General features: G+C 37.0%; 12 non-coding genes across 12 annotated transcripts; all 12 read right to left on the reverse strand.

Moving 5' to 3' along the window:
• Window positions 1-379: 379 nt before the first annotated feature.
• Window positions 380-451, reverse strand: TRNAE-UUC (transfer RNA glutamic acid (anticodon UUC)). Its single transcript has one exon. It is a non-coding gene; the product is annotated as a tRNA-Glu (tRNA).
• Window positions 452-815: 364 nt separating this feature from the next.
• Window positions 816-887, reverse strand: TRNAQ-CUG (transfer RNA glutamine (anticodon CUG)). The gene has a single exon. It is a non-coding gene; the product is annotated as a tRNA-Gln (tRNA).
• Window positions 888-2,390: 1,503 nt separating this feature from the next.
• Window positions 2,391-2,462, reverse strand: TRNAE-CUC (transfer RNA glutamic acid (anticodon CUC)). The gene has a single exon. It is a non-coding gene; the product is annotated as a tRNA-Glu (tRNA).
• A 1,270-nt stretch (window positions 2,463-3,732) lies between these two features.
• TRNAE-UUC (transfer RNA glutamic acid (anticodon UUC)) lies at window positions 3,733-3,804 on the reverse strand. The gene has a single exon. It is a non-coding gene; the product is annotated as a tRNA-Glu (tRNA).
• Window positions 3,805-4,168: 364 nt separating this feature from the next.
• TRNAQ-CUG (transfer RNA glutamine (anticodon CUG)) lies at window positions 4,169-4,240 on the reverse strand. The gene has a single exon. It is a non-coding gene; the product is annotated as a tRNA-Gln (tRNA).
• Window positions 4,241-5,744: 1,504 nt separating this feature from the next.
• TRNAE-CUC (transfer RNA glutamic acid (anticodon CUC)) lies at window positions 5,745-5,816 on the reverse strand. Its single transcript has one exon. It is a non-coding gene; the product is annotated as a tRNA-Glu (tRNA).
• Window positions 5,817-7,086: 1,270 nt separating this feature from the next.
• TRNAE-UUC (transfer RNA glutamic acid (anticodon UUC)) lies at window positions 7,087-7,158 on the reverse strand. Its single transcript has one exon. It is a non-coding gene; the product is annotated as a tRNA-Glu (tRNA).
• A 364-nt stretch (window positions 7,159-7,522) lies between these two features.
• Window positions 7,523-7,594, reverse strand: TRNAQ-CUG (transfer RNA glutamine (anticodon CUG)). The gene has a single exon. It is a non-coding gene; the product is annotated as a tRNA-Gln (tRNA).
• Window positions 7,595-20,534: 12,940 nt separating this feature from the next.
• Window positions 20,535-20,606, reverse strand: TRNAE-CUC (transfer RNA glutamic acid (anticodon CUC)). Its single transcript has one exon. It is a non-coding gene; the product is annotated as a tRNA-Glu (tRNA).
• Window positions 20,607-21,856: 1,250 nt separating this feature from the next.
• Window positions 21,857-21,928, reverse strand: TRNAE-UUC (transfer RNA glutamic acid (anticodon UUC)). The gene has a single exon. It is a non-coding gene; the product is annotated as a tRNA-Glu (tRNA).
• Window positions 21,929-22,292: 364 nt separating this feature from the next.
• Window positions 22,293-22,364, reverse strand: TRNAQ-CUG (transfer RNA glutamine (anticodon CUG)). Its single transcript has one exon. It is a non-coding gene; the product is annotated as a tRNA-Gln (tRNA).
• Window positions 22,365-23,870: 1,506 nt separating this feature from the next.
• TRNAE-CUC (transfer RNA glutamic acid (anticodon CUC)) lies at window positions 23,871-23,942 on the reverse strand. The gene has a single exon. It is a non-coding gene; the product is annotated as a tRNA-Glu (tRNA).
• Between the last annotated feature and the right edge of the window lie 1,064 nt (window positions 23,943-25,006).

Raw genomic sequence — 25,006 nt, forward strand, 5'->3', positions numbered from 1 at the left:
CATTTTAATACGTAAACTGTTCACATGTTGGAGTGTAACGATTAGATGAGCACTTAATATCAGCAAACACGAGATGGACATCAAATACACCTAGTTGAGTTACCTGCTTATATCTGATAAAGTTGCGAGGAATACTGTAGGATCTAATAAACTATATTGTAGATTTTACGCAGCTCCAAGGTACACATTAAGTCGTAAATCTTGTTAGAGTACTCCTTCCCATCAACCATAAATTGATCAAAACCTACAGGTTGCTAGTGATTTGACAACGTCATCATGCGTGTTACCCCGGTACGAAGAAGGTTAGTTCATGCACATAGATATTGGTTGTTCAAGTCACTCCCATCTTTCTTTCGCTGTGGACGATTTAAAAGAATCTTTCCGACACCGGGAATCGAACCCGGGCCTCCTGGGTGAAAGCCAGGTATCCTAGCCACTAGACCATGCCGGAGATAATTAGGAAATATTTCGTTCTTCCAGACAACCAGTCTCCTTGAATTCCTTTCCAGAATTTAGACTCAAACAAAACAAGTGCCACTTCTCACACACGAGTCAAAACTAAGCGTGTAGAACAATCATTTCCGTAGCTTCGTAGCGTAAATCTGGAATAATTCTAAACATGTTGATCCATTCTACGGAAAACGTGGATGTTGTTTTTGATTTAACCCAAGCTGGTACTCAATAATTTTTCCTTCAAAAAATTTGGCGATCGTCAATTCAAATTCGTCGTCTGGCATCTGCAATGTATATGTTCCTAAATATAAACACCACTGCAGTTGCCAAAATAGAGAAAGTATCCAAAATATCACACGTAAAGGTCCCACCGAGATTTGAACTCGGATCGCTGGATTCAGAGTCCAGAATGCTAACCGTTACACCATGGAACCCACAGTTTCTCACTTGCAAAATGATCTCCTTACAGGATATGTGCAAAAATCCTTCATGCGAACCTACATAAGAATCAATGTTGCCGCTAATTCGTCTTGCACCAAACACTAAATACATAATTTTTGGTTCCCTGATTGATTCATTTATTTTCTTTTACTTCGTGTCTTGAGCCTCTTGGCTAATTTGCGAAGATGGGGATGAGTGATGAAATAATGAAATTGATGAATGGACACCCACAAACAAACATGCCCGAGAGGGATTCGAAGTGGCAGCGCGATGTGATAAGCACTCAGCCACAGAGTCCAGCATAATTTTTTGTCCTTTCAGCACGAATTGAAGCTTTTCGAAATTGGATACGAAGTAAGGGAAATATGAAAAGCAACGAAAACAAAATCCGCCCAGGTTGTTTTAAATATTCCTAAACATTTAACTGTTATTTGCCAGTTAATTACGTTCGAAATTCCAGAATTACTAACGATATCCAGACTATCCCAAAAATCTCGAAAGCCTCTTCTGTAATTCCATGTCAAAAACAATACATTTCTCGTTAGTGTTAAGTTATAGTTGATCATGTGTCTTGAGAATCGAAGTGACAGCATTGCTTTGATTCGTAGACAAAGATGGACATTTGCTGTGAAACACGTGTTCGTAAATATGATTGACATAAAATGAATTACCAAGAGGGAATTTTTTTAATCTTCAAGAAACATTTTAATACGTAAACTGTTCACATGTTGGAGTGTAACGATTAGATGAGATACGTGGTCTGTTAGGAAAGTAATGAGACTGGCAACACTGTGCACGAACCGGCAACGCTGGTGCCCCCACCTTCACACGGCAGGTAGGTGAACGCTTGCAAGTTTCAACTTGCTGCAGTTGCTACACGATTGTTGAGAGCGTCTGACGTGAAGTTGTGTTTGTGAGGTGAAATACGAAAATAGACTGGCAAAGGTTTGACCAAAGTTGTGCCATCAAAGTTTGTGTTAAGCTTGGCGAATCCGCTACTGTGACTTATGAAAAGTTCCAAAGGGCTTATGGAGAACATGCACTATCTAGCGCACAAGTGTTGAGATGGCACAAGTCCTTTTTAGAAGGCCGAGAACAAGTGAAAGAAGAACCTCGTGCGGGAAGACATTCAACCTCAAAAACGGATGTCAATGTGGAAAGAGTGAAGTCTCTTGTGCTGTCAGATCGTCGATTAACGGTGAGAATGATCAGTAGTGATTTAAATTTGAACGTGGAATGTTAACACAAGATATGGACATGAGTGCCACGGCCCCCCTTTGCTACCCCTTCCCGACGCCCATGCATTGCAATAGGAACTATGGACGCATTAGGAACACTTTCACCCGTGAAGTTATTCCTGGGTTAATATGAAAAATATTAATTTTTGCAAGTTAAAGGATACGAGACGTTATGTCCTCATTCAAATTCAAGATGTGCGGCTATCTATTTACGTTAGGTAAGTATCCTCCAAGTGACAAAGGATAAAAACTGCATCTTTCCGGCACCGGGAATCGAACCCGGGCCTCCTGGGTGAGAGCCAGGTATCCTAGCCACTAGACCATGCCGGAGGCCACGCACGTTACATTCAACAACCAAAACTATCAGGTTAGATTTCGTCTTTTTAGACCATCTAGTTTGGCAACATTAATCGTATCGACACCTGATTCTACGAATTCTCAGCAGTCTGAGTGGCAACAGGATATTTCACAATTTGGAATTGATTGATTATGAATTCATGTTTCATTGCCAAAGGAACGAAACGGTTACTTTCTTCTTGCTTGTCAGCTTGGATGAACAATTATATTTTCCTATACAAGTTGAAAACATGCGGAAATTGAATTGTGTTTCGTATACGTTCATTACAAATTCGTAAATATCAATCGTCAGTCAAATTACGGTTATCACATTTTCCAAGTTACGCCAGCGTTATTTCATCTCATGTCACTGGATTCACTGACAAAGAAACTACTGTAACTATAAACTCACGAGAGTTAAGAACATTTTAAGTTTGAAATGCACTGTCGCTCAAAGTGAAGCAATCAATTGATTTATGTCGTTCTTAATCAGCACGAATTTAAGCTTTTCGAAATTGGGTACGAAGTAAGGGAAATATGAAAAGCAACGAAAACAAAATCCGCCAAGGTTGTTTTAAATATTCCTAAACATTTAACTGTTATTTGCCAGTTAATTACGTTAGAAATTCCAGAATTACTAACGATATCCAGACTATCCTAAAATCTCGAAAGCCTCTTCTGTAATTCCATGTCTAAAAACAATACATTTCTAGTTAGTGTTAAGTTATAGTTGATCATGTGTCTTGAGAATCGAAGTGACAGCATTGCTTTGTTTCGTAGACAAAGATGGACCAACAACCCTTCATTTGCTGTGAAACACGTGTTCGTAAATATGATTGACATAAAAAGAATTTCCAAGGGGGAATTTATTTAATCTTCAAGAAACATTTTAATACGTAAACTGTTCACATGTTGGAGTGTAACGATTAGATGAGCACTTAATATCAGCAAACACGAGATGGACATCAAATACACCTAGTTGAGTTACCTGCTTATATCTGATAAAGTTGCGAGGAATACTGTAGGATCTAATAAACTATATTGTAGATTTTACGCAGCTCCAAGGTACACATTAAGTCGTAAATCTTGTTAGAGTACTCCTTCCCATCAACCATAAATTGATCAAAACCTACAGGTTGCTAGTGATTTGACAACGTCATCATGCGTGTTACCCCGGTACGAAGAAGGTTATTTCATGCACATAGATATTGGTTGTTCAAGTCACTCCCATCTTTCTTTCGCTGTGGACGATTTAAAAGAATCTTTCCGACACCGGGAATCGAACCCGGGCCTCCTGGGTGAAAGCCAGGTATCCTAGCCACTAGACCATGCCGGAGATAATTAGGGAATATTTCGTTCTTCCAGACAACCAGTCTCCTTGAATTCCTTTCCAGAATTTAGACTCAAACAAAACAAGTGCCACTTCTCACACACGAGTCAAAACTAAGCGTGTAGAACAATCATTTCCGTAGCTTCCTAGCGTAAATCTGGAATAATTCTAAACATGTTGATCCATTCTACGGAAAACGTGGATGTTGTTTTTGATTTAACCCAAGCTGGTACTCAATAATTTTTCCTTCAAAAAATTTGGCGATCGTCAATTCAAATTCGTCGTCTGGCATCTGCAATGTATATGTTCCTAAATATAAACACCACTGCAGTTGCCAAAATAGAGAAAGTATCCAAAATATCACACGTAAAGGTCCCACCGAGATTTGAACTCGGATCGCTGGATTCAGAGTCCAGAGTGCTAACCGTTACACCATGGAACCCACAGTTTCTCACTTGCAAAATGATCTCCTTACAGGATATGTGCAAAAATCCTTCATGCGAACCTACATAAGAATCAATGTTGCCGCTAATTCGTCTTGCACCAAACACTAAATACATAATTTTTGGTTCCCTGATTGATTCATTTATTTTCTTTTACTTCGTGTCTTGAGCCTCTTGGCTAATTTGCGAAGATGGGGATGAGTGATGAAATAATGAAATTGATGAATGGACACCCACAAACAAACATGCCCGAGAGGGATTCGAAGTGGCAGCGCGATGTGATAAGCACTCAGCCACAGAGTCCAGCATAATTTTTTGTCCTTTCAGCACGAATTGAAGCTTTTCGAAATTGGATACGAAGTAAGGGAAATATGAAAAGCAACGAAAACAAAATCCGCCAAGGTTGTTTTAAATATTCCTAAACATTTAACTGTTATTTGCCAGTTAATTACGTTCGAAATTCCAGAATTACTAACGATATCCAGACTATCCCAAAAATCTCGAAAGCCTCTTCTGTAATTCCATGTCAAAAAACAATACATTTCTCGTTAGTGTTAAGTTATAGTTGATCATGTGTCTTGAGAATCGGAGTGACAACATTGCTTTGATTCGTAGACAAAGATGGACATTTGCTGTGAAACACGTGTTCGTAAATATGATTGACATAAAATGAATTACCAAGAGGGAATTTTTTTAATCTTCAAGAAACATTTTAATACGTAAACTGTTCACATGTTGGAGTGTAACGATTAGATGAGATACGTGGTCTGTTAGGAAAGTAATGAGACTGGCAACACTGTGCACGAACCGGCAACGTTGGTGCCCCCACCTTCACACGGCAGGTAGGTGAACGCTTGCAAGTTTCAACTTGCTGCAGTTGCTACACGATTGTTGAGAGCGTCTGACGTGAAGTTGTGTTTGTGAGGTGAAATACGAAAATAGACTGGCAAAGGTTTGACCAAAGTTGTGCCATCAAAGTTTGTGTTAAGCTTGGCGAATCCGCTACTGTGACTTATGAAAAGTTCCAAAGGGCTTATGGAGAACATGCACTATCTAGCGCACAAGTGTTGAGATGGCACAAGTCCTTTTTAGAAGGCCGAGAACAAGTGAAAGAAGAACCTCGTGCGGGAAGACATTCAACCTCAAAAACGGATGTCAATGTGGAAAGAGTGAAGTCTCTTGTGCTGTCAGATCGTCGATTAACGGTGAGAATGATCAGTAGTGATTTAAATTTGAACGTGGAATGTTAACACAAGATATGGACATGAGTGCCACGGCCCCCCTTTGCTACCCCTTCCCGACGCCCATGCATTGCAATAGGAACTATGGACGCATTAGGAACACTTTCACCCGTGAAGTTATTCCTGGGTTAATATGAAAAATATTAATTTTTGCAAGTTAAAGGATACGAGACGTTATGTCCTCATTCAAATTCAAGATGTGCGGCTATCTATTTACGTTAGGTAAGTATCCTCCAAGTGACAAAGGATAAAAACTGCATCTTTCCGGCACCGGGAATCGAACCCGGGCCTCCTGGGTGAGAGCCAGGTATCCTAGCCACTAGACCATGCCGGAGGCCACGCACGTTACATTCAACAACCAAAACTATCAGGTTAGATTTCGTCTTTTTAGACCATCTAGTTTGGCAACATTAATCGTATCGACACCTGATTCTACGAATTCTCAGCAGTCTGAGTGGCAACAGGATATTTCACAATTTGGAATTGATTGATTATGAATTCATGTTTCATTGCCAAAGGAACGAAACGGTTACTTTCTTCTTGCTTGTCAGCTTGGATGAACAATTATATTTTCCTATACAAGTTGAAAACATGCGGAAATTGAATTGTGTTTCGTATACGTTCATTACAAATTCGTAAATATCAATCGTCAGTCAAATTACGGTTATCACATTTTCCAAGTTACGCCAGCGTTATTTCATCTCATGTCACTGGATTCACTGACAAAGAAACTACTGTAACTATAAACTCACGAGAGTTAAGAACATTTTAAGTTTGAAATGCACTGTCGCTCAAAGTGAAGCAATCAATTGATTTATGTCGTTCTTAATCAGCACGAATTTAAGCTTTTCGAAATTGGGTACGAAGTAAGGGAAATATGAAAAGCAACGAAAACAAAATCCGCCAAGGTTGTTTTAAATATTCCTAAACATTTAACTGTTATTTGCCAGTTAATTACGTTAGAAATTCCAGAATTACTAACGATATCCAGACTATCCTAAAATCTCGAAAGCCTCTTCTGTAATTCCATGTCTAAAAACAATACATTTCTAGTTAGTGTTAAGTTATAGTTGATCATGTGTCTTGAGAATCGAAGTGACAGCATTGCTTTGTTTCGTAGACAAAGATGGACCAACAACCCTTCATTTGCTGTGAAACACGTGTTCGTAAATATGATTGACATAAAAAGAATTTCCAAGGGGGAATTTATTTAATCTTCAAGAAACATTTTAATACGTAAACTGTTCACATGTTGGAGTGTAACGATTAGATGAGCACTTAATATCAGCAAACACGAGATGGACATCAAATACACATAGTTGAGTTACCTGCTTATATCTGATAAAGTTGCGAGGAATACTGTAGGATCTAATAAACTATATTGTAGATTTTACGCAGCTCCAAGGTACACATTAAGTCGTAAATCTTGTTAGAGTACTCCTTCCCATCAACCATAAATTGATCAAAACCTACAGGTTGCTAGTGATTTGACAACGTCATCATGCGTGTTACCCCGGTACGAAGAAGGTTATTTCATGCACATAGATATTGGTTGTTCAAGTCACTCCCATCTTTCTTTCGCTGTGGACGATTTAAAAGAATCTTTCCGACACCGGGAATCGAACCCGGGCCTCCTGGGTGAAAGCCAGGTATCCTAGCCACTAGACCATGCCGGAGATAATTAGGGAATATTTCGTTCTTCCAGACAACCAGTCTCCTTGAATTCCTTTCCAGAATTTAGACTCAAACAAAACAAGTGCCACTTCTCACACACGAGTCAAAACTAAGCGTGTAGAACAATCATTTCCGTAGCTTCCTAGCGTAAATCTGGAATAATTCTAAACATGTTGATCCATTCTACGGAAAACGTGGATGTTGTTTTTGATTTAACCCAAGCTGGTACTCAATAATTTTTCCTTCAAAAAATTTGGCGATCGTCAATTCAAATTCGTCGTCTGGCATCTGCAATGTATATGTTCCTAAATATAAACACCACTGCAGTTGCCAAAATAGAGAAAGTATCCAAAATATCACACGTAAAGGTCCCACCGAGATTTGAACTCGGATCGCTGGATTCAGAGTCCAGAGTGCTAACCGTTACACCATGGAACCCACAGTTTCTCACTTGCAAAATGATCTCCTTACAGGATATGTGCAAAAATCCTTCATGCGAACCTACATAAGAATCAATGTTGCCGCTAATTCGTCTTGCACCAAACACTAAATACATAATTTTTGGTTCCCTGATTGATTCATTTATTTTCTTTTACTTCGTGTCTTGAGCCTCTTGGCTAATTTGCGAAGATGGGGATGAGTGATGAAATAATGAAATTGATGAATGGACACCCACAAACAAACATGCCCGAGAGGGATTCGAAGTGGCAGCGCGATGTGATAAGCACTCAGCCACAGAGTCCAGCATAATTTTTTGTCCTTTCAGCACGAATTGAAGCTTTTCGAAATTGGATACGAAGTAAGGGAAATATGAAAAGCAACGAAAACAAAATCCGCCAAGGTTGTTTTAAATATTCCTAAACATTTAACTGTTATTTGCCAGTTAATTACGTTCGAAATTCCAGAATTACTAACGATATCCAGACTATCCCAAAAATCTCGAAAGCCTCTTCTGTAATTCCATGTCAAAAAACAATACATTTCTCGTTAGTGTTAAGTGATAGTTGATCATGTGTCTTGAGAATCGAAGTGACAGCATTGCTTTGATTCGTAGACAAAGATGGACATTTGCTGTGAAACACGTGTTCGTAAATATGATTGACATAAAATGAATTAGGAAGAGGGAATTTTTTTAATCTTCAAGAAACATTTTAATACGTAAACTTTTCACATGTTGGAGTGTAACGATTAGATGAGATACGTGGTCTGTTAGGAAAGTAATGAGACTGGCAACACTGTGCACGAACCGGCAACGCTGGTGCCCCCACCTTCACACGGCAGGTAGGTGAACGCTTGCAAGTTTCAACTTGCTGCAGTTGCTACACGATTGTTGAGAGCGTCTGACGTGAAGTTGTGTTTGTGAGGTGAATTACGAAAATAGACTGGCAAAGGTTTGACCAAAGTTGTGCCATCAAAGTAGTTGTATTTACAATATTATAAACCCGAGAAAGGAAGAGCTCCCCTCAAGCAGATTTGTTTACACTTAAAACTAGCTCAACATGAGCATATGAGCTTTTTGCTCTAGTGTGGAACCCTGCCTAATCCAAGATTTTTGTAAAAATGCCCTCGGGAATTTTCTGTGAAAGGATGAGCCTCCTCAGATTGATTTGTCTACACTTACAAAAGGCACTTCTGTGAGATTGTTGTCTATAATTCTGTTAAAAATATGCTCTTCTTGATATTGTTTTGGATATACCTGAAATTAAGCCAAAAACCTACACCCACCCATACATATTTACTTCTGGTTTAAGTTCAATTGGGCACCAGGCTCAATTTGCTTATCTAATATTAAAACAATGCAATTCTTCTAGAATTGCTCTGTGACCCTCTTATTTCTTACATCATATGTTTACATGTTTCATATTGATTAATGTGTGCAATTTCCGAGTATAGAAGCTTTGCGTGCAAACAAAATTGCATCAGCCAGGAAATTCCCGTGAAAAATATGCCCCCTCGGAATTTCCCGTGAAAAAGCCCTTGGGAAATTCCTGTTTTTTTCTTCTCGGCCCGGCTTAGGGTATATAAAGAGATTTTGCATTGCATCAGCCAGTATTGTGAGAGTGGCTGAGGAGAACAGATGTGTTGTTACAGTGCTTCTCATACTTACAGGCCTGTTTGATTTTATTCATATTAAATATATTTCTGGTATATTGAACAATATTTTGCCTGATATTTGTTACATCTAGCTTGTTTGTTGTAATCCACTCTTATTTAGATTCAGGCTTATATCTGTCCCAGCCTGTTATACAAAAAATCAATACATAACAAGGTCATTGCCATTCTAGATATGCATGTCTGTGCAGGGATTTGTGCTAACTCAGTGTGAATGAATATTTTTTTTTCCACTTGTAGGCTATTGGCTTTACAACCTGTCATAAAAAGCATAGAGTTTTGATTTGAACCCCAAGAAAGTTTATATAAATACCAAAGCCAAAAAATATTAACACACATACACACACACACACACACAAGAAATATACAAAGCACACAGCTGAACCCAACTTATATTTTTTATTCAGTATAAAGTTTTGAATTGAAGCCCAGAAAATCTTATATAATAAACAACAAGAAAAATGCCAAAACAAAAATATTGTGACCAATGCAATAAAAATATATTTAGCTCTAATTGGGCCAGACACCAAAAGAATTGTAATCCAGATAAAAGCAGAATACTCACAATAATATGCTCCAAATGCCATAGAGAATATAGCATGCAATACTTCACATATGAACATATAGATACTTCTTCTGCACAGTCATCAACATTTCCAAACAAAATTGATTGGAAATATTTGTGTGATTGCCCTGTATAACTTAGATTGCAAGGCCAAATTTTGTAATTTTCTAGACCAGGAACTTGACCCTGTGCACCAGAAACAGGCTCTCCACAAATTATGTGAACATCATGGAGCACACAATATATTTTACAATTTTCAGAATGTCAATTTAAATTCAGGAACAAGAGATTTGGATTTGATGTATCTGGAAATATCTTTGCATCTTGAATCAACCTGCAAACAATATTACATGTTAGGCTGGGCTATTTCAACAGCAGTAAATATTTACCAAATGTTTCAATGTTAAAAAACAATCAGAATAATATCTTCCAGGAAATATAGATACCTGAACATGCAAACATATTTTGAAAGAAGAAATATTGCAAGATATATAAAATCAGACCACCTGTTGGATTGTTTTAGGGAAAAATTTGAAAATCTATCAGAGTATGATTTTTTTAAAGTGCAAAATGAAACAGAGGCAAGATGGGTACTTGACAGTGATGTTGGGTTTGGGTATGTGAGCATAGAATTGGGTTCTGAATATGATGATTATGAATCCAATACATACTGGCATAGAATTGATGCATACCTGTTGCATTGTTATTGGGGAAAATATGTTGCTTTTTTTACAAAAAGTACTTCAAGTTTAGAAAAATTTAGGTTTTACAAATTTTTCCATGATCATAGAATTTATACAAACAGCAGGTGGCCTGTTGATGACATAACATGGGACACAACAATTTCCATACTTGATGAGGCAGGAAAATTGGATGTAAATTCTGGTTTATATTTTAATGAGTTGATTATGTACCTGCTTAAAAACAATATCAATTCTGGCTTATTCAATACAAGATGGACTTAAATAATTAGAGTTTTTACACAAAATATTTTTTTTGCTAACAATTTCAAGTTCCTTGAGTGGGAATATGTTGTTTTTAAGATCAGCATTGATTCTGTAGTACAGCATTGCTGTGGAACATGTTAAGTCCTTGGATTCTGTCACACCCATTCTAATACAATTAATATCACAAGTACCATTACAAGGCACGCACCGCATAAAATCATAATTCCAAGCGATGGCATGGAGTAATTATTTTTCCACGATTCCATATCAAACAAAAAAATTATACTGCAATTGGAGCTTCAGCAGTTCGGGACTGTGCAATATATTGTCTATAAATATAGGAAAAATAATATTGTACGGGTTGCAAACAAAATTCCCAAAGCTTATGTATTTCAGGTTTCTTAAATTTGAAACAGAATCCAAACTGTCTGGAAGTTCATAAAAGTGAAGCCATTCTACAAGCGGGTCTATCTCAGCTTTTGCATGATATATTTGAGCAAGAGGTGATGTGTTTATAATATTTGTTGGTATAGAGGTTTGTTCTGAGTACAATTATATCTTATCAATTATGAACAGCTCTGCTGCATGTTGTGATGATGAATATCTAGTCCCTAAACCTAACAGAGCTGTGCAGTGATGTTGTTATTGGGAACAGGATTCAAATCCTACACAGATTTATGGATAGGAGTGAAGAATTAATTTTTGCTATGAAATTATATCTAGATCCCTGTGCAATAATGCTGTTATTGGGAACAGGATTCAAATCCTACACAGATACAGATTCTTGCTGAGCTTAATAGGTGATTGTCATGGAAGATACTCAATATTTCTGCTGTTATTAGGTACAAAATTCAATTACACAGACACAGATATAATATCTAGATGCATACAGAACTGTGGTTTCTATCAATCTATACTCAATATCCCTATACCTGACAGCTGTGCGGTGATGCTGTTATTGGGAACAAGATTCAAATCCCACACAGAAACAGATTTTTGCTGGGCTTAGAACTATTATGGATAGGTGATTGCCATGAAATAATATCCCTATACCTGACAGAGCTGTGCAGTAATGCTGTTATTGGAACAGGATTCAAATATACAGATCCTTGCTAAACTTAGAACTATGCCATGAACAAAACTGTGCGGTGATATAATTATTGAGAACAGCATTCAAATCCTACACACATACAAATCTTTGCTGAGCTTAGAGTAAAGATACCAGTGATATAATTATTGGGAACAGGATTCAAATTTTGGAACTATTATGGATAGGTGATTACCATGAAGATACTCAATATTTTTGTTATTAGGTTCAAGATTCAATTATACAGTTACAAAAATATTCATTAACAGAGCTGTGCGGTGATGTTGTTATTGGGAACAGGATTCAAATCCTACACAGATACAGAGCCTTGGAATTATTATGGATAGGTGATTGCCATGAAGATAGATACTCAATATCCCTTTACATGACAGAGCTGTGCAATTATTGGGAATTGGAACTTAGGTACAAGATTCAATTACACAGATACAGACACGGAAATAATATCTAGATAATAATTTTTAACAGAGCTGTAGTTTCCATAAATTTATACTCAATATCCTATACCGTGCAGTGATGCTGTTATTGGGAACAAGCTTCAAATCTCACACAGATATAGAGCTTTGGAATTATTATAGATAAGTGATTGCCATGAAGATAGATATTCAATATCTTATTAGACACAAACACAGAAATAATATTTATCAATAAATTTATAATATCCCTATACCTGACAAAACTATGCAGTGATGCTATTATTGGGAGCAAGAGGATAGATATTAGATACAGATACAGAAATAATATTTTCCATAAATCTATACTCAATATCCCTATACCTGACAGAGCTGTGCGGTGATGTTGTTATTGGGAACAGGATTCAAATCATGGATAGGTGATTGTCATGAGGATAGATATTAGATACAGACACAGAAATAATATTTTCCATCAATCTATACTCAATATCCCTATACCTGACAGAGCTGTGCGGTGATGTTGTTATTGGGAACAGGATTCAAATCATGGATAGGTGATTGCCATGAGGATAGATACTCAATATCTCTGCTGTTATTGGACACAAACACAGAGAATGAAATAATATTTAATAACATAAATCTATACTCAATATCCCTATACCTAACAGAGCTGTGTAGTGATGCTGTTATTGGGAACAGGATTCAAATCATGGATAGGTGATTGCCATGAGGATAGATATTAGATATAGATATAGAAATAATATTTATCCATAAATCTATACTCGATTTAATAGAGCTGTGTAGCGATGCTGTTATTGGGAACAGGATTGACATCATGGATAGGTGATTGCCCATATACCTAACAAAGCTGTGCGGTGATATAATTATTGGGAACAGGATTCAAATCTTACACAGATACAGAGCGGAATTATTATGGATAGGTGATTGTCATGAAGATAGATATTAGACACAAACAGATACAGAGCCTTGCTGAGCTTGGAATTATTATAGATCGGTAATTGTCATAAAGAACACAGAGAATGAAATAATATCTAGTAAATAAATTTTTGTAAATCTATACTCAATATCCTTTTGACAGAGCATTGTTCCTTTATAAACGTTTCAACATACGTTCCAGCAAAACTGTACCTATTAGGGTATGTATTATTCACATCTTATCCATAACATATCAGCAAGAGTAAATAATATTTTCAAGGCAGCCTACACAACACAGCTCTGTTAGAGATAGGGATTATGACAATAACAATATCAACAAGGCTCTATATCTATGTGTGAGATTTGTACCTACACAACACAGCTCTGTTAGGGATTCATAACAGTTCCATGCTGTAGAAATATCAGCAAGACTCTATTAGATGTTATTTCCATAGTAATCACCTGTCCATAATAATTCCAAGCTCAGCAAGGCTCTGTATCTGTGTGGGATTTGTAATTGTTAGAGATAGGGATATTAAGTATAGAATTAATACTAAATATTATTTTATTTTCTGTATCTGTATCTAATATCTATCTTCATGCCTATCTATAATAATTCCAAGCTCAGTATTAAAGCTTGTTCCCAATATCAGCATCACCGCACAGCTCCGCACAGCTCCGCACGGGAAGTTGAGAACTGGCCCAATTGTATGTACACCCATCAGAAAAATATATACCCTAGTACTGTTACACGCAAAACTGTGCAAAAAACTCCGCGCGGGAAGTTGAGAACTGCCCGGGCGGGGAGTATTGATTCCCCAGCTCCGCGCGGGAATCTGAGGAACTGCCCCGCAGGGAGTATTGATTCCCCAGCTCCGCGCCGCGGGAATCTGAGGAACTGCCCCGAGTATTGATCCCACAGCTCCGCACCGGGAGTGTTGATCCCACAGCTCCGCGGCGGGAATCTGAGAACTGCCCGGGCGTGGAGATAATCAATATATTGATTCCACACCTCAGCGGCGGGAATATGAGAGAGCTGTACTGTTATCGGCAAGAAGAATTTAAATCCTAACAAAACTGTGCTCGCCGCTAATAAGAAGAATAATTATTAATATAGCTGTGCTCTGTTCAGCATGGTAGATATGAGAAGGGAAGAAAAAAAGAATTAAATCCCCTATCCTATATTAACAGAGCTATGCTCTGTTGTAGGTACAGTTTAGAGAAGAGAAATATTTTAACTCAATATCCTATACCTAACAGAGCTGTGCTCTGTTCAGCATGGTAGAGATGAGAAGAGAAGAGAAGAAGAAAATATTTTAATAGAATTTATACTCAGTATCCTATACTAAACAGAGCTGAGCTCTGTTGTTTAGAGAGGAGAAATATTTTAACTCAATATCCTATACCCAACAGAGCACAGATAGATATTAGATACAGATACAGAAAATAAAATAATATTTAGTATTAATTCTATACTTAATATCCCTATCTCTAACAATTACAAATCCCACACAGATACAGAGCCTTGCTGAGCTTGGGATTATTATGGACAGGTGATTACTATGGAAATAACATCTAATAGAGTCTTGCTGATATTTCTACAGCATGGAACTGTTATGAATCCCTAACAGAGCTGTGTTGTGTAGGTACAAATCTCACACATAGATATAGAGCCTTGTTGATATTGTTATTGTCATAATCCCTATCTCTAACAGAGCTGTGTTGTGTAGGCTGCCTTGAAAATATTATTTACTCTTGCTGATATGTTATGGATAAGATGTGAATAATACATACCCTAATAGGTACAGTTTTGCTGGAACGTATGTTGAAACGTTTATAAAGGAACAATGCTCTGTCAAAAGGATATTGAGTATAGATTTACAAAAATTTATTTACTAGATATTATTTCATTCTCTGTGTTCTTTATGACAATTACCGATCTATAATAATTCCAAGCTCAGCAAGGCTCTGTATCTGTTTGTGTCTAATATCTATCTTCATGACAATCACCTATCCATAATAATTCCGCTCTGTATCTGTGTAAGATTTGAATCCTGTTCCCAATAATTATATCACCGCACAGCTTTGTTAGGTATATGGGCAATCACCTATCCATGATGTCAATCCTGTTCCCAATAACAGCATCGCTACACAGCTCTATTAAATCGAGTATAGATTTATGGATAAATATTATTTCTATATCTATATCTAATATCTATCCTCATGGCAATCACCTATCCATGATTTGAATCCTGTTCCCAATAACAGCATCACTACACAGCTCTGTTAGGTATAGGGATATTGAGTATAGATTTATGTTATTAAATATTATTTCATTCTCTGTGTTTGTGTCCAATAACAGCAGAGATATTGAGTATCTATCCTCATGGCAATCACCTATCCATGATTTGAATCCTGTTCCCAATAACAACATCACCGCACAGCTCTGTCAGGTATAGGGATATTGAGTATAGATTGATGGAAAATATTATTTCTGTGTCTGTATCTAATATCTATCCTCATGACAATCACCTATCCATGATTTGAATCCTGTTCCCAATAACAACATCACCGCACAGCTCTGTCAGGTATAGGGATATTGAGTATAGATTTATGGAAAATATTATTTCTGTATCTGTATCTAATATCTATCCTCTTGCTCCCAATAATAGCATCACTGCATAGTTTTGTCAGGTATAGGGATATTATAAATTTATTGATAAATATTATTTCTGTGTTTGTGTCTAATAAGATATTGAATATCTATCTTCATGGCAATCACTTATCTATAATAATTCCAAAGCTCTATATCTGTGTGAGATTTGAAGCTTGTTCCCAATAACAGCATCACTGCACGGTATAGGATATTGAGTATAAATTTATGGAAACTACAGCTCTGTTAAAAATTATTATCTAGATATTATTTCCGTGTCTGTATCTGTGTAATTGAATCTTGTACCTAAGTTCCAATTCCCAATAATTGCACAGCTCTGTCATGTAAAGGGATATTGAGTATCTATCTTCATGGCAATCACCTATCCATAATAATTCCAAGGCTCTGTATCTGTGTAGGATTTGAATCCTGTTCCCAATAACAACATCACCGCACAGCTCTGTTAATGAATATTTTTGTAACTGTATAATTGAATCTTGAACCTAATAACAAAAATATTGAGTATCTTCATGGTAATCACCTATCCATAATAGTTCCAAAATTTGAATCCTGTTCCCAATAATTATATCACTGGTATCTTTACTCTAAGCTCAGCAAAGATTTGTATGTGTGTAGGATTTGAATGCTGTTCTCAATAATTATATCACCGCACAGTTTTGTTCATGGCATAGTTCTAAGTTTAGCAAGGATCTGTATATTTGAATCCTGTTCCAATAACAGCATCACTGCACAGCTCTGTCAGGTATAGGGATATTGAGTATAGATTTATGGAAACCACAGCTCTGTTAAAATTGTTCCCAATAACAGCATCACTGCACAGCTCTGTCAGGTATAGGGATATTATTTCATGGCAATCACCTATCCATAATAGTTCTAAGCCCAGCAAAAATCTGTTTCTGTGTGGGATTTGAATCTTGTTCCCAATAACAGCATCACCGCACAGCTGTCAGGTATAGGGATATTGAGTATAGATTGATAGAAACCACAGTTCTGTATGCATCTAGATATTATATCTGTGTCTGTGTAATTGAATTTTGTACCTAATAACAGCAGAAATATTGAGTATCTTCCATGACAATCACCTATTAAGCTCAGCAAGAATCTGTATCTGTGTAGGATTTGAATCCTGTTCCCAATAACAGCATTATTGCACAGGGATCTAGATATAATTTCATAGCAAAAATTAATTCTTCACTCCTATCCATAAATCTGTGTAGGATTTGAATCCTGTTCCCAATAACAACATCACTGAACAGCTCTGTTAGGTTTAGGGACTAGATATTCATCATCACAACATGCAGCAGAGCTGTTCATAATTGATAAGATATAATTGTACTCAGAACAAACCTCTATACCAACAAATATTATAAACACATCACCTCTTGCTCAAATATATCATGCAAAAGCTGAGATAGACCCGCTTGTAGAATGGCTTCACTTTTATGAACTTCCAGACAGTTTGGATTCTGTTTCAAATTTAAGAAACCTGAAATACATAAGCTTTGGGAGTTTTGTTTGCAACCCGTACAATATTATTTTTCCTATATTTATAGACAATATATTGCACAGTCCCGAACTGCTGAAGCTCCAATTGCAGTATAATTTTTTTGTTTGATATGGAATCGTGGAAAAATAATTACTCCATGCCATCGCTTGGAATTATGATTTTATGCGGTGCGTGCCTTGTAATGGTACTTGTGATATTAATTGTATTAGAATGGGTGTGACAGAATCCAAGGACTTAACATGTTCCACAGCAATGCTGTACTACAGAATCAATGCTGATCTTAAAAACAACATATTCCCACTCAAGGAACTTGAAATTGTTAGCAAAAAAAATATTTTGTGTAAAAACTCTAATTATTTAAGTCCATCTTGTATTGAATAAGCCAGAATTGATATTGTTTTTAAGCAGGTACATAATCAACTCATTAAAATATAAACCAGAATTTACATCCAATTTTCCTGCCTCATCAAGTATGGAAATTGTTGTGTCCCATGTTATGTCATCAACAGGCCACCTGCTGTTTGTATAAATTCTATGATCATGGAAAAATTTGTAAAACCTAAATTTTTCTAAACTTGAAGTACTTTTTGTAAAAAAAGCAACATATTTTCCCCAATAACAATGCAACAGGTATGCATCAATTCTATGCCAGTATGTATTGGATTCATAATCATCATATTCAGAACCCAATTCTATGCTCACATACCCAAACCCAACATCACTGTCAAGTACCCATCTTGCCTCTGTTTCATTTTGCACTTTAAAAAAATCATACTCTGATAGATTTTCAAATTTTTCCCTAAAACAATCCAACAGGTGGTCTGATTTTATATATCTTGCAATATTTCTTCTTTCAAAATATGTTTGCATGTTCAGGTATCTATATTTCCTGGAAGATATTATTCTGATTGTTTTTTAACATTGAAACATTTGGTAAATATTTACTGCTGTTGAAATAGCCCAGCCTAACATGTAATATTGTTTGCAGGTTGATTCAAGATGCAAAGATATTTCCAGATACATCAAATCCAAATCTCTTGTTCCTGAATTTAAATTGACATTCTGAAAATTGTAAAATATATTGTGTGCTCCATGATGTTCACATAATTTGTGGAGAGCCTGTTTCTGGTGCACAGGGTCAAGTTCCTGGTCTAGAAAATTACAAAATTTGGCCTTGCAATCTAAGTTATACAGGGCAATCACACAAATATTTCCAATCAATTTTGTTTGGAAATGTTGATGACTGTGCAGAAGAAGTATCTATATGTTCATATGTGAAGTATTGCATGCTATATTCTCTATGGCATTTGGAGCATATTATTGTGAGTATTCTGCTTTTATCTGGATTACAATTCTTTTGGTGTCTGGCCCAATTAGAGCTAAATATATTTTTATTGCATTGGTCACAATATTTTTGTTTTGGCATTTTTCTTGTTGTTTATTATATAAGATTTTCTGGGCTTCAATTCAAAACTTTATACTGAATAAAAAATATAAGTTGGGTTCAGCTGTGTGCTTTGTATATTTCTTGTGTGTGTGTGTGTGTGTATGTGTGTTAATATTTTTTGGCTTTGGTATTTATATAAACTTTCTTGGGGTTCAAATCAAAACTCTATGCTTTTTATGACAGGTTGTAAAGCCAATAGCCTACAAGTGGAAAAAAAAAATATTCATTCACACTGAGTTAGCACAAATACCTGCACAGACGTGCATATCTAGAATGGCAATGACCTTGTTATGTATTGATTTTTTGTATAACAGGCTGGGACAGATATAAGCCTGAATCTATATAAGAGTGGATTACAACAAACAAGCTAGATGTAACAAATATCAGGCAAAATATTGTTCAATATACCAGAAATATATTTAATATGAATAAAATCAAACAGGCCTGTAAGTATGAGAAGCACTGTAACAACACATCTGTTCTCCTCAGCCACTCTCACAATACTGGCTGATGCAATGCAAAATCTCTTTATATACCCTAAGCCGGGCCGAGAAGAAAAAAACAGGAATTTCCCAAGGGCTTTTTCACGGGAAATTCCGAGGGGGCATATTTTTCACGGGAATTTCCTGGCTGATGCAATTTTGTTTGCACGCAAAGCTTCTATACTCGGAAATTGCACACATTAATCAATATGAAACATGTAAACATATGATGTAAGAAATAAGAGGGTCACAGAGCAATTCTAGAAGAATTGCATTGTTTTAATATTAGATAAGTAAATTGAGCCTGGTGCCCAATTGAACTTAAACCAGAAGTAAATATGTATGGGTGGGTGTAGGTTTTTGGCTTAATTTCAGGTGTATCCAAAACAATATCAAGAAGAGCATATTTTTAACAGAATTATAGACAACAATCTCACAGAAGTGCCTTTTGTAAGTGTAGACAAATCAATCTGAGGAGGCTCATCCTTTCACAGAAAATTCCCGAGGGCATTTTTACAAAAAATCTTGGATTAGGCAGGGTTCCACACTAGAGCAAAAAGCTCATATGCTCATGTTGAGCTAGTTTTAAGTGTAAACAAATCTGCTTGAGGGGAGCTCTTCCTTTCTCGGGTTTATAATATTGTAAATACAACTACTCATCAAATTTTGTGTTAGGCTTGGCGAATCCGCTACTGTGACTTATGAAAAGTTCCAAAGGGCTTATGGAGAACATGCACTATCTAGCGCACAAGTGTTGAGATGGCACAAGTCCTTTTTAGAAGGCCGAGAACAAGTGAAAGAAGAACCTCGTGCGGGAAGACATTCAACCTCAAAAACGGATGTCAATGTGGAAAGAGTGAAGTCTCTTGTGCTGTCAGATCGTCGATTAACGGTGAGAATGATCAGTAGTGATTTAAATTTGAACGTGGAATGTTAACACAAGATATGGACATGAGTGCCACGGCCCCCCTTTGCTACCCCTTCCCGACGCCCGTGCATTGCAATAGGAACTATGGACGCATTAGGAACACTTTCACCCGTGAAGTTATTCCTGGGTTAATATGAAAAATATTAATTTTTACAAGTTAAAGGATACGAGACGTTATGTCCTCATTCAAATTCAAGATGTGCGGCTATCTATTTACGTTAGGTAAGTATCCTCCAAGTGACAAAGGATAAAAACTGCATCTTTCCGGCACCGGGAATCGAACCCGTGCCTCCTGGGTGAGAGCCAGGTATCCTAGCCACTAGACCATGCCGGAGGCCACGCACGTTACATTCAACAACCAAAACTATCAGGTTAGATTTCGTCTTTTTAGACCATCTAGTTTGGCAACATTAATCGTATCGACACCTGATTCTACGAATTCTCAGCAGTCTGAGTGGCAACAGGATATTTCACAATTTGGAATTGATTGATTATGAATTCATGTATCATTACTTTCTTCTTGCTTGTCAGCTTGGATGAACAATTATATTTTCCTATACAAGTTGAAAACATGCGGAAATTGCATTGTGTTTCGTATACGTTCATTACAAATTCGTAAATATCAATCGTCAGTCAAATTACGGTTATCACATTTTCCAAGTTACGCCAGCGTTATTTCATCTCATGTCACTGGATTCACTGACAAAGAAACTACTGTAACTATAAACTCACGAGAGCTAAGAACATTTTAAGTTTGAAATGCACTGTCGCTCAAAGTGAAGCAATCAATTGATTTATGTCGTTCTTAATCAGCACGAATTTAAGCTTTTCGAAATTGGGTACGAAGTAAGGGAAATATGAAAAGCAACGAAAACAAAATCCGCCAAGGTTGTTTTAAATATTCCTAAACATTTAACTGTTATTTGCCAGTTAATTACGTTAGAAATTCCAGAATTACTAACGATATCCAGACTATCCTAAAATCTCGAAAGCCTCTTCTGTAATTCCATGTCTAAAAACAATACATTTCTAGTTAGTGTTAAGTTATAGTTGATCATGTGTCTTGAGAATCGAAGTGACAGCATTGATTTGTTTCGTAGACAAAGATGGACCAACAACCCTTCATTTGCTGTGAAACACGTGTTCGTAAATATGATTGACATAAAAAGAATTTCCAAGGGGGAATTTATTTAATCTTCAAGAAACATTTTAATACGGAAACTGTTCACATGTTGGAGTGTAACGATTAGATGAGCACTTAATATCAGCAAACACGAGATGGACATCAAATACACCTAGTTGAGTTACCTGCTTATATCTGATAAAGTTGCGAGGAATACTGTAGGATCTAATAAACTATATTGTAGATTTTACGCAGCTCCAAGGTACACATTAAGTCGTAAATCTTGTTAGAGTACTCCTTCCCATCAACCATAAATTGATCAAAACCTACAGGTTGCTAGTGATTTGACAACGTCATCATGCGTGTTACCCCGGTACGAAGAAGGTTAGTTCATGCACATAGATATTGGTTGTTCAAGTCACTCCCATCTTTCTTTCGCTTTGGACGATTTAAAAGAATCTTTCCGACACCGGGAATCGAACCCGGGCCTCCTGGGTGAAAGCCAGGTATCCTAGCCACTAGACCATGCCGGAGATAATTAGGAAATATTTCGTTCTTCCAGACAACCAGTCTCCTTGAATTCCTTTCCAGATTTTAGACTCAAACAAAACAAGTGCCACTTCTCACACACGAGTCAAAACTAAGCGTGTAGAACAATCATTTCCGTAGCTTCGTAGCGTAAATCTGGAATAATTCTAAACATGTTGATCCATTCTACGGAAAACGTGGATGTTGTTTTTGATTTAACCCAAGCTGGTACTCAATAATTTTTCCTTCAAAAAATTTGGCGATCGTCAATTCAAATTCGTCGTCTGGCATCTGCAATGTATATGTTCCTAAATATAAACACCACTGCAGTTGCCAAAATAGAGAAAGTATCCAAAATATCACACGTAAAGGTCCCACCGAGATTTGAACTCGGATCGCTGGATTCAGAGTCCAGAGTGCTAACCGTTACACCATGGAACCCACAGTTTCTCACTTGCAAAATGATCTCCTTACAGGATATGTGCAAAAATCCTTCATGCGAACCTACATAAGAATCAATGTTGCCGCTAATTCGTCTTGCACCAAACACTAAATACATAATTTTTGGTTCCCTGATTGATTCATTTATTTTCTTTTACTTCGTGTCTTGAGCCTCTTGGCTAATTTGCGAAGATGGGGATGAGTGATGAAATAATGAAATTGATGAATGGACACCCACAAACAAACATGCCCGAGAGGGATTCGAAGTGGCAGCGCGATGTGATAAGCACTCAGCCACAGAGTCCTGCATAATTTTTTGTCCTTTCAGCACGAATTGAAGCTTTTCGAAATTGGATACGAAGTAAGGGAAATATGAAAAGCAACGAAAACAAAATCCGCCAAGGTTGTTTTAAATATTCCTAAACATTTAACTGTTATTTGCCAGTTAATTACGTTCGAAATTCCAGAATTACTAACGATATCCAGACTATCCCAAAAATCTCGAAAGCCTCTTCTGTAATTCCATGTCAAAAAACAATACATTTCTCGTTAGTGTTAAGTGATAGTTGATCATGTGTCTTGAGAATCGAAGTGACAGCATTGCTTTGATTCGTAGACAAAGATGGACATTTGCTGTGAAACACGTGTTCGTAAATATGATTGACATAAAATGAATTACCAAGAGGGAATTTTTTTAATCTTCAAGAAACATTTTAATACGTAAACTGTTCACATGTTGGAGTGTAACGATTAGATGAGATACGTGGTCTGTTAGGAAAGTAATGAGACTGGCAACACTGTGCACGAACCGGCAACGCTGGTGCCCCCACCTTCACACGGCAGGTAGGTGAACGCTTGCAAGTTTCAACTTGCTGCAGTTGCTACACGATTGTTGAGAGCGTCTGACGTGAAGTTGTGTTTGTGAGGTGAATTACGAAAATAGACTGGCAAAGTTTTGACCAAAGTTGTGCCATCAAATTTTGTGTTAAGCTTGGCGAATCCGCTACTGTGACTTATGAAAAGTTCCAAAGGGCTTATGGAGAACATGCACTATCTAGCGCACAAGTGTTGAGATGGCACAAGTCCTTTTTAGAAGGCCGAGAACAAGTGAAAGAAGAACCTCGTGCGGGAAGACATTCAACCTCAAAAACGGATGTCAATGTGGAAAGAGTGAAGTCTCTTGTGCTGTCAGATCGTCGATTAACGGTGAGAATGATCAGTAGTGATTTAAATTTGAACGTGGAATGTTAACACAAGATATGGACATGAGTTCCACGGCCCCCCTTTGCTACCCCTTCCCGACGCCCATGCATTGCAATAGGAACTATGGACGCATTAGGAACACTTTCACCCGTGAAGTTATTCCTGGGTTAATATGAAAAATATTAATTTTTGTGAGAGTTAAAGGATACGAGACGTTATGTCCTCATTCAAATTCAAGATGTGCGGCTATCTATTTACGTTAGGTAAGTATCCTCCAAGTGACAAAGGATAAAAACTGCATCTTTCCGGCACCGGGAATCGAACCCGGGCCTCCTGGGTGAGAGCCAGGTATCCTAGCCACTAGACCATGCCGGAGGCCACGCACGTTACATTCAACAACCAAAACTATCAGGTTAGATTTCGTCTTTTTAGACCATCTAGTTTGGCAACATTAATCGTATCGACACCTGATTCTACGAATTCTCAGCAGTCTGAGTGGCAACAGGATATTTCACAATTTGGAATTGATTGATTATGAATTCATGTATCATTACTTTCTTCTTGCTTGTCAGCTTAGATGAACAATTATATTTTCCTATACAAGTTGAAAACATGCGGAAATTGAATTGTGTTTCGTATACGTTCATTACAAATTCGTAAATATCAATCGTCAGTCAAATTACGGTTATCACATTTTCCAAGTTACGCCAGCGTTATTTCATCTCATGTCACTGGATTCACTGACAAAGAAACTACTGTAACTATAAACTCACGAGAGCTAAGAACATTTTAAGTTTGAAATGCACTGTCGCTCAAAGTGAAGCAATCAATTGATTTATGTCGTTCTTAATCAGCACGAATTTAAGCTTTTCGAAATTGGGTACGAAGTAAGGGAAATATGAAAAGCAACGAAAACAAAATCCGCCAAGGTTGTTTTAAATATTCCTAAACATTTAACTGTTATTTGCCAGTTAATTACGTTAGAAATTCCAGAATTACTAACGATATCCAGACTATCCTAAAATCTCGAAAGCCTCTTCTGTAATTCCATGTCTAAAAACAATACATTTCTAGTTAGTGTTAAGTTATAGTTGATCATGTGTCTTGAGAATCGAAGTGACAGCATTGATTTGTTTCGTAGACAAAGATGGACCAACAACCCTTCATTTGCTGTGAAACACGTGTTCGTAAATATGATTGACATAAAAAGAATTTCCAAGGGGGAATTTATTTAATCTTCAAGAAACATTTTAATACGGAAACTGTTCACATGTTGGAGTGTAACGATTAGATGAGCACTTAATATCAGCAAACACGAGATGGACATCAAATACACCTAGTTGAGTTACCTGCTTATATCTGATAAAGTTGCGAGGAATACTGTAGGATCTAATAAACTATATTGTAGATTTTACGCAGCTCCAAGGTACACATTAAGT

Source organism: Lepisma saccharinum, chromosome 13 (assembly GCF_977018435.1).
Source record: "Lepisma saccharinum chromosome 13, izLepSacc3.1, whole genome shotgun sequence".
In the NCBI taxonomy this organism is placed as follows: domain Eukaryota; kingdom Metazoa; phylum Arthropoda; class Insecta; order Zygentoma; family Lepismatidae; genus Lepisma; species Lepisma saccharinum.